This window comes from Otolemur garnettii, unplaced genomic scaffold (genome assembly GCF_000181295.1).
Source record: "Otolemur garnettii isolate 467f Iridium unplaced genomic scaffold, OtoGar3 scaffold00105, whole genome shotgun sequence".
Lineage (NCBI taxonomy): Eukaryota > Metazoa > Chordata > Mammalia > Primates > Galagidae > Otolemur > Otolemur garnettii.
The window spans coordinates 521830-529685 of NW_003852500.1; positions in this window are offsets into that span (position 1 = coordinate 521830).

Below are 7856 nucleotides of genomic sequence, written 5' to 3' on the forward strand. Positions count from 1 at the left end.
TGATGCCACAGCACTCTACCTAGGGGGATAGCTTGACGCTCTGTCTCACACACACACAAAAAAATTATACAGGTGCAATTGGCACACATCTATAATCCTAGTTACTCAGGAGTCTCAGGCAGGGGGATTACTTGAGCCTGGGAATTCAAGGCTGCAATGAGCTGCAATCATGCCACTGCACTCCAGCCTGAGTGAGACCCTGTCTCTAGAAAACATAAAATAAGGAGGCACCTGTGGCTCAAAGGAGTAGGTCACCAGCCCCATACGCTTGAGGTGGTGGTTTTAAACCCAGCCCCGCCAAAAATTGCAAAAACAAACAAACAAAAAAACAAAATAAAACCTGTTTGCATCCAGCAGACCTCAAGTTCCCCTGGCCTTTGCTCTGCCTAGGACACCCAGATGGACAGAATGACGCTTTTGCTTCCTCCAAAAGCTGGAACTCACAGCAAATGCGTCCTCTTCAAAAATGCATTTTTCTTCCAGTTAAAACAGATAATCTTGTTACTCACTCACACTCAGCACCATTTCCGGGAGACATCTTCTCTCCTTCCATTTCTGTTCCTGCTAATCTCCTATTTATTCTTCAAAGGTCCTACTCTGGGAGCCATCCCAGCCCCTAGGCCAAGCCCCTCTGCACCCCTGAGCTCTTCCAGTTCCATTCTTCTCTTTCACTCAACCTTGTTTGAGGGGATGGGGTGTCTGTATCCTGCTTTGTCCCCACTCCAAAGGTTGGGGGCTCTTTGGGTGCCTGGCAGAGGATGAGGCTCCTTGAGGGTGCTAGCATACCCTTGCACAAAATGGGTGACAGGGAGGGTTTGGTGATTCAGGAAGTACCTGAAAGTGTTGGGGTACCCAGCCCAGAAGAGCTGCTCCAGGAGCCCCAAACCACTCTTTTCAGTACCATTTTTGGGGTCTGTGGGTCCAAAAAAGGGGCTGGGGATTGAGGGCAAAGGTAGGGCTCTCAGGGAAGGTCAGCTCCTTTGCTGGGCAAGAAAGGCTTTTCTGTCGGAATGGTGCTCTAGGAGGTCCTGAGCTCCTTATCACAAGGAGTAACCAAGGAATGTGGACACATATTTCACTAGGCAGGAAGTCCAGAGTCTGTGACTCTGCTGATACGGCAGTCTATGGAGATGAGGTACTAATAGTGACAACACAGGCTGAGGATGGCATGGGAGGGAGATGGGGACTAAAGGAATAAGGACACATCTAGAAAGCACCAACTCAGTAGAGGGTGGGGGACTTGCTTAAAGTTCCTGCTGCTGACCTCCAGCCATGATGGTAAGACTGGCTCAAGGTGTCTAGGGTCCCTAGGGGAAAGGACAGTTAGAGCAATGATTCCCATGGCCTTGCAGCCAGTGGCCACACAGTTCCCAATGTGGTGGGGGTAGGCTTGAGCCCCTTGTCTTCCCCTGCTGGCTGCCCTAGCCAGGGACTGCATTTCTGCTCAATGAGCTCAGTCCCTGGGGACACAGGACCTGGGGCCGGGCCAAGACACAGATGCCAGCCCACTGACTAGGAACCTGAGAATGTGCCCTTGGCCTCTCCTTCCAGCACCGCAGTCCTGCCTTCTGTGTGGAAGCTGGGACCAGGTCCTGGCACCCTGGAGGTGATTGTGGGGGCTCTGTGAGAACCAGAGGGGGTGAAGGCTATGAGTGTGGGTCCTGGGAAAATGTGAGGAGGCTAGACTCCAGGGCCAGTGTGCTGATAACCAGCCAGGTCCCTGGACACTGCTCCATGATACACTCCAGTGTCAGTGGCATAACCCCTCCCCACCTCACTAGTTTCACCTCCCTGTCTTGCAACCTTTGCATGGGTTTTTTCCACTGCCAGGAGCATGCTTCTCATATCCCTAAAGACCCTTTCCCCCTTGACTGCTCACTCTGACCCTCTAGCTCTTCTCACCTTCATACAGTCATTCAACAACATTCACTGGACACCTACTTGGTGCCATGCCCTATCATACATGGAAGTGACCCAAGGCTGAGGTAGTTCCTGTCTTTTTTTTTTTTTTTTTTTTGAGACAGAACCTCAAGCTATCCCCCTGGGTAGAGTGCCATGGCATCACAGCTCACAGCAACCTCCAACTCCCGGGCTCAAGCGAGTCTCCTGCCTCAGCCTCCCAAGCAGCTGGGACCACAGGCACCCACCACAATGCCCGGCCATTTTTTTGGTTGCAGCCATCATTGTTGTTTTGGTGGGCCCAGGCTGGACTCAAACCCGCCACCCCAGGTGCATGTGGCTGGCGCCCCAGCCACTTGAGCCACAGGTGCAGAGTCAGTCTTGATAGAGGTGACAGACAAGATACAAGAGGGAGAACAAATAAGAACCATAGAGATAAGAAGGTTCAGAGGGAGGGAGATAGTTAATTGTGGGGAAGCCAGGACAGGCCTCACTGAGGAAAGAATCAGAGCTGAGACCTGAAGGAGAGAAGCCTGTAAGGGAAGCAGCCAGGGGAAGGGTATTCCAGGTAGAGGAAATAGAAAACACAAAGGCCCAGAGGAGGAAAGGATGGGTGGAGGAGAGCAACCAAGGCAGCCCATGGAGACAGCTAGGTACAGAGGGAGTGAGGGGTGGGAAATTGGAAAGCTGGTGGGCCTGTGCCCCAAGGGGCCAAAGAGTCTGGGATTCCAGCCCAAGCACAGTGGAAGTCACTGGGGAATTTTAGCAGGGGAAGCTGAATCTGACTTAGTTTGTAAACAATCACTCTGGAAGGTCTGCCTCCTCCTTCTAGGGAGCCCTCTTAATACTTCCCACAGCCTCCTTGATCAGATTTCTGACCCCTCCACATGGTCCTGCCCAGTTCTGCCACCAGATTCCAAGCTCTGTGGGCATCTGTCTTGCTCACTGCTGAATCCCCAATGCCTAGTAAGTGAAATAATTATCAATTGAATTAATGAATCAGAAGATGGAATCTGAATGTGCCCAGTGCCAGCCCTTAAGACCTCCCCTGTCTAGGAACAGACACATCCAGCCTCCATTAGATCGGGAGGAGAGAAGCCTGCAAGGGAAGTAGCCAGGGGATAGAGTGTTCAGGTAGAGAGAATAGACAGGGGCTGTTGGAGATTCTCAAGGGAGGGGGTCTTAGAACATACAGGGAAGGAAAGGAAGTGGAAAGGGACTCACCTCAACAGAGCACCCGAAGCTCTGTCTGTGGATTGGAGAAGGGGAAGAAGGGAGGCTATTCTCTACTCCTCCTAGAGGTGGGTAGTTTCCCTGACCCAGGACCCTCCACTGGGTCTGATGCCTTGCCCTCTAATCTCTGTCATCTCAGGTTCTTGGACTGCAGATCATACCAACCTTCAGTGCCCCTGGCCTCAGTCTGGATCTCATGTTCTCTTGTTCACTTCTGAACCATGATGCTCTGATGTCCTCTAACTACCTTTCCTTGCTTCCTGGCCTGTGAAACTTGTCATCCTCCCTGTAGGGGTGGCATTTGCTGCCCCCAATCCCCTTTTGGCCTACTTCAGAGAAGGGGAGCACCTCCCCTGAGTTTTCATGACCTCCAGCCTTAGCCATAGGTTGAGGTCTCTTCCATGATAAAGTGAAATCTACAGTGAATTTCCATCTCACATCTGACTGGCCCCAGCTCCTGTCACCTCTCCCTGCTTTGCATCTCCTTCCATCCCTGACTCCATTCTTCCCTTCTCCACTCGGCTTTATGCCCTCTACAAATGTTCTTGTCCTCTGGCTTCTGGGCAGGTTTGGCCAGTTGGAGAAACTGCCAGATGAAGTTGGAGGAAAGTGAGAATGGGATCCTCTGTGTCACTCCTATGGGAGTCACCTCATCTGGCTGTGTCCCTTGACCAAAGTCCCTGTCCACACAACTCACTCCTGAGCTCTGCACCTCCTCTTTGTTACAACAAGAATACCCAGAAATGGAAAGGGCCCTCTATGGGTGCTTGCCCTGGGTGGTACACTAACCCCTGCTGTTTCCCCAAACCCTGTCCAACCCACTGTATAAAGGTCCCTGTGTAAACCTGTCTCAAATTACCGTGTTTGAATGTGTCAATTGTTTCCCCTAGACCCCCAACCAGGATCCCAATCTCTCCCTCCCCATTTGTTTAACTTCACTCAGAGATTCCAAGCCCTCCTCCATTCCAGCTTTCCTCCCCAACAATTTTGGGATCTGCATGGCTCAGGCCTCTCACCTGATATCTCAGCAGTTTTTGGCCAGGGCTGGGTTTGAACCCCCCATCTCCAGCATATGGGGAAGGTGCCCTACTCCCCACAGGTGCTGCCCCTATCTCAGCAGTTTTGTTTTGTTCTTTTTTTTTTTTTTTTGAGTCAGAGTCTTACTTTGTCACCCTAGGTAGAGTAGCATGGCGTCATAGCTCACAGCAACCTCAAACTCTTGGGCTTAACAGATTCTCTTGCCTCAGCCTCCCGAGTAGCTGGAACTACAGGCACCCACCACAACGCCCAGCTATTTTTAGAGGCGGGGTCTCACTCTGGCTCAGGCTGGACTGGAACCTGTGAATTTAGGCAATCTACCTGCTTTGACCTCCCAGTGTGCTAGGATTACAGGCCTGAGCCACCACGCCCAGACTGTTTTCTTTTTGACTAGGTCTCATTCTGTTACCTAGGCTAGAGGTGCATTGTTGTGATTATAATCACTGAAACCCCATTAGAAAACAACTGGCTTGGCACCTGTGGCTTAAGTGGCTAAGGCACCAGCCACATACACCTAAGGTGGTGGGCTCGAATCCAGCCCGGGCCCGCCAGACAACAATGATGGCTGCAACCAAAAAATAGCGGGGCGTTGTGGTGGGCGCCTGTGGTCCCAGCTACTTGGGAAGCTGACGCAGGAGACTCACTTAAGCCCAGGAGTTGGTGGTTGCTGTGAGCTGTGATGCCGTGGCACTCTATCCAGGGGGACAGCTTGAGGCTCTGTCTCAAAAAAAAAAAAAAAAAAGAAAGAAAACTACAACTAAAAATACATAATCACCGAAACCCCATATTCTTTGGCTGTGGTAATCCTCCTGCCTCAGCCTTCCAGGTGCATGCTACCATGCTTGACTAATTTTTCTATTTTCTGTAGAGACAGGGTCTTATTCTTGCTCAGGCTGCTTTGGAACTCCTGTCCTCAAGCAATCCTCCTGCCTCAGCCTCTGAAAGTGCAAGGATTACAAGCATGAGCCATTGGCCTGGCCTCTTTGAAGCCACAAACTGTGTCCCTACTCCTTGACATTCCCCATTCTTCCATTGCTGGGGCACCACACTTGCCTGGTCTGTATCTTACATCTGTGGCCTCTCTTTTTTGCCTGTATCCTAGATGTTGGGGGCACCCCAGTGCTCAGTCTCCACTCTGTTCTGGGGAGACTTCACCCTCTCTTCCAGCTTCAGCACCTCCCTCTGACATCACACGCTGATGCTGGCTAGGCCATCTTTGTCTTTAGCTCCTAAGATTCTTCTAGATTCCTGCCCCTCCCTCAGATTGAACACGCCCCAAACCTGCCTCTGCACCTTCCAAGCAAAATCTGCTCCTTCTCCAGTGCCTGGACCACGCCCATCTTCCTTCTAGCCCTCCCCAATCTCTTCTCAAAAGACCCGAAAGAATATTCCAGACACGGTTCTGTTCGAGATCCTTCCCTGCAGGCATGCGAAGCCCTTACCATCCCGCGTTTTCCTATCCCAAACTTCCCTCCCAGTTTCACGGAAACGCTAAATCATCCGTGCGTGGGAGGCTTCCGTGGGTCAGAGCAAATTTTGCAAGGTTCAGTGCCAAGATCACCTCCTTTAGGTAGTCTTCCCTTCTTCCCCGCAGGTTAAGTGCCCCTCCCCGGGTCTTCATTCTAACGGGGCCTGATCACACACTGCCGGTCACGACCGTGACCGACGCGGTCTCCCTCGCCCCTCCCCTGGTGTGCAGCCAGCCGCGTAGACCTGGTGGTAGGGACAGATGAATGAATGAATGAAGGGAAGGGGAAGGGGAAAGGAAGTGATCTGGAGGCCGGGGCTCCGGGCAGGAAGACTGAAAGGTTGACCATGGGAGGACCCCCCCAGCCGGAGTCTGCGAGGTCCCGGCTCCCGCCCAAGCGATACGCGGCCAAGCACCTCAGCCAGAAGAAAGGCGCTTCCAGATTAGCTCATGCTGGAGGAGGCAGGCCTAGGCCGAATTACGAGTTTTTATTGGTTTACTCGTGAGGTTGCTGCCAATCAACGTGATTACTTCCTCCAGGAGGGCCCGCCTCCCTCCTGTCCCCAGCCCCAGAGGCGGAAGACGTTGCCTTCTTGTTACCTTAGCAACCGTCAACGGACCCCCAGTCGCCTGGGTAACGGTCCCCGGCCTCCCAGTCAGCCTTTGCCTGGGCCCCTCCGGTAACCCAGACAACCGCTACCCGTTCCGGTCAACCATCAACCCTTCCCTTGTCACCTTGGCAACCCTCGCCAGACCCACCACCCCCTGGACGCCTTCCTTGTCTTGTCTGCAGACCTCCTAGCTCCAAAATTTCACTCCAGGGTCTGGGGTCCCTAGGCCCCAGTCCTCAAGGACCCTCTCCTCCCCGTCCGTCTCCTCGCTCCCCAGTGGGGTCGGGGGCGTTGCTCCCACCCTAGTAGAGGGGTCCAGGGGAGGTCTGGCACTGGGGGAGGGGTTCCTTGCTCCGTCTGCGGCGGAGGAACCAACCGCCTTGAGTTGAGGCCGCGCACAGCCCCCCACCGGCCTCCGTGCTCTGTGGGACTGTCCAGCCGCCCCAGGGAGCTCTTCAAAATGCAAACCATGTCCCTCCCCTGCTGAAAACTCTTCCTTGGCGTCCTTCGAATCGAATCCAAACTCCTCACAGCCCCTGGAGGTCTAGCTGTGGCCTCTTCTCCTGGGGGCCTTTTGCTCATTCTGCCTTCCCAGTCGCTGCTGCCTTCCTCGTTACTCTATAGCTCAAGCATATTTCTGCCTTAGACTTCTCACTTTCCCCAAAAGTGTGTCCCCCCAAAAGCTAGGGTCCCACCTGTGGTAAGGCTTGCATGAATTCTGCTACAAGTATACATAGTTCTCCCCACCTCTGTAATGTCTAGAAGGGAGGGGGGCTGGGTTTTGCTGGTTCATACTCTATTCCTAAAGACCTAGAACAGTGCTTGGCACATATGTTGAGCAAAGGGATGCTATGTTGGCGACAAAAGAGAACCAACGGGGGGGGCGGTGACCAGCAGTTAGGCCAATTCTAGAGATAGGAGGTTCCCTAGGTCCTCATGCTTCAGATAATGAATGACACTGACCCTGGAGGCCAGGCAAAAGCCAGGGAAGTAGAAGGTGATGCTGTGACCACCCTGAGGATAAGTGCTCCACCCTCTACTTGTAAGCTCCTCATTTGGAAGCTGGAGCCAGAGGCCTCCAGAATGAGTAGAAATGGTGGCTAATTTGGAACAGAAGACTCCAACTCCAGGAGCTGGAAGGGCAGAGTTGAGATCCCCGATAGCCATCCTGAGAGCTGGTCTCTCCCTACACAGAGTCCAGAATCCCACCGGAGTTGAGAGCTGTTTTCCCAGGGATCAGAGATGCTGGCCAGCCAAAGCTGGGCTGAGAGAATTTGACCCAACAAAGCCTAGGATCACGATGGAGAGGAGGATTGTGGGAGCTGCCTTGGGTCTGACTGGAAAGGAGTCTGCACATCCATTTGCCTACCCACCAAGGTTCCCAAAGTTCCTCAGTGAGGTTGTCAAAAGCCAGGCAGGGCCAGGCATGAGGGCTCATGCCTGTAATCCTAGCACCTGAGGCAGGTGGATTGACTGAGCTCAGGAGTTCGAGACCAGCCTGAGCAAGAGAATCACTTGAGCCTATGAGTTTGAAGTCATTGTGAGCTATGACGCTACAGAATACTACAGAGGGTGAGAAGTGAGACTCTATCAAAAAAAAAAAAAAA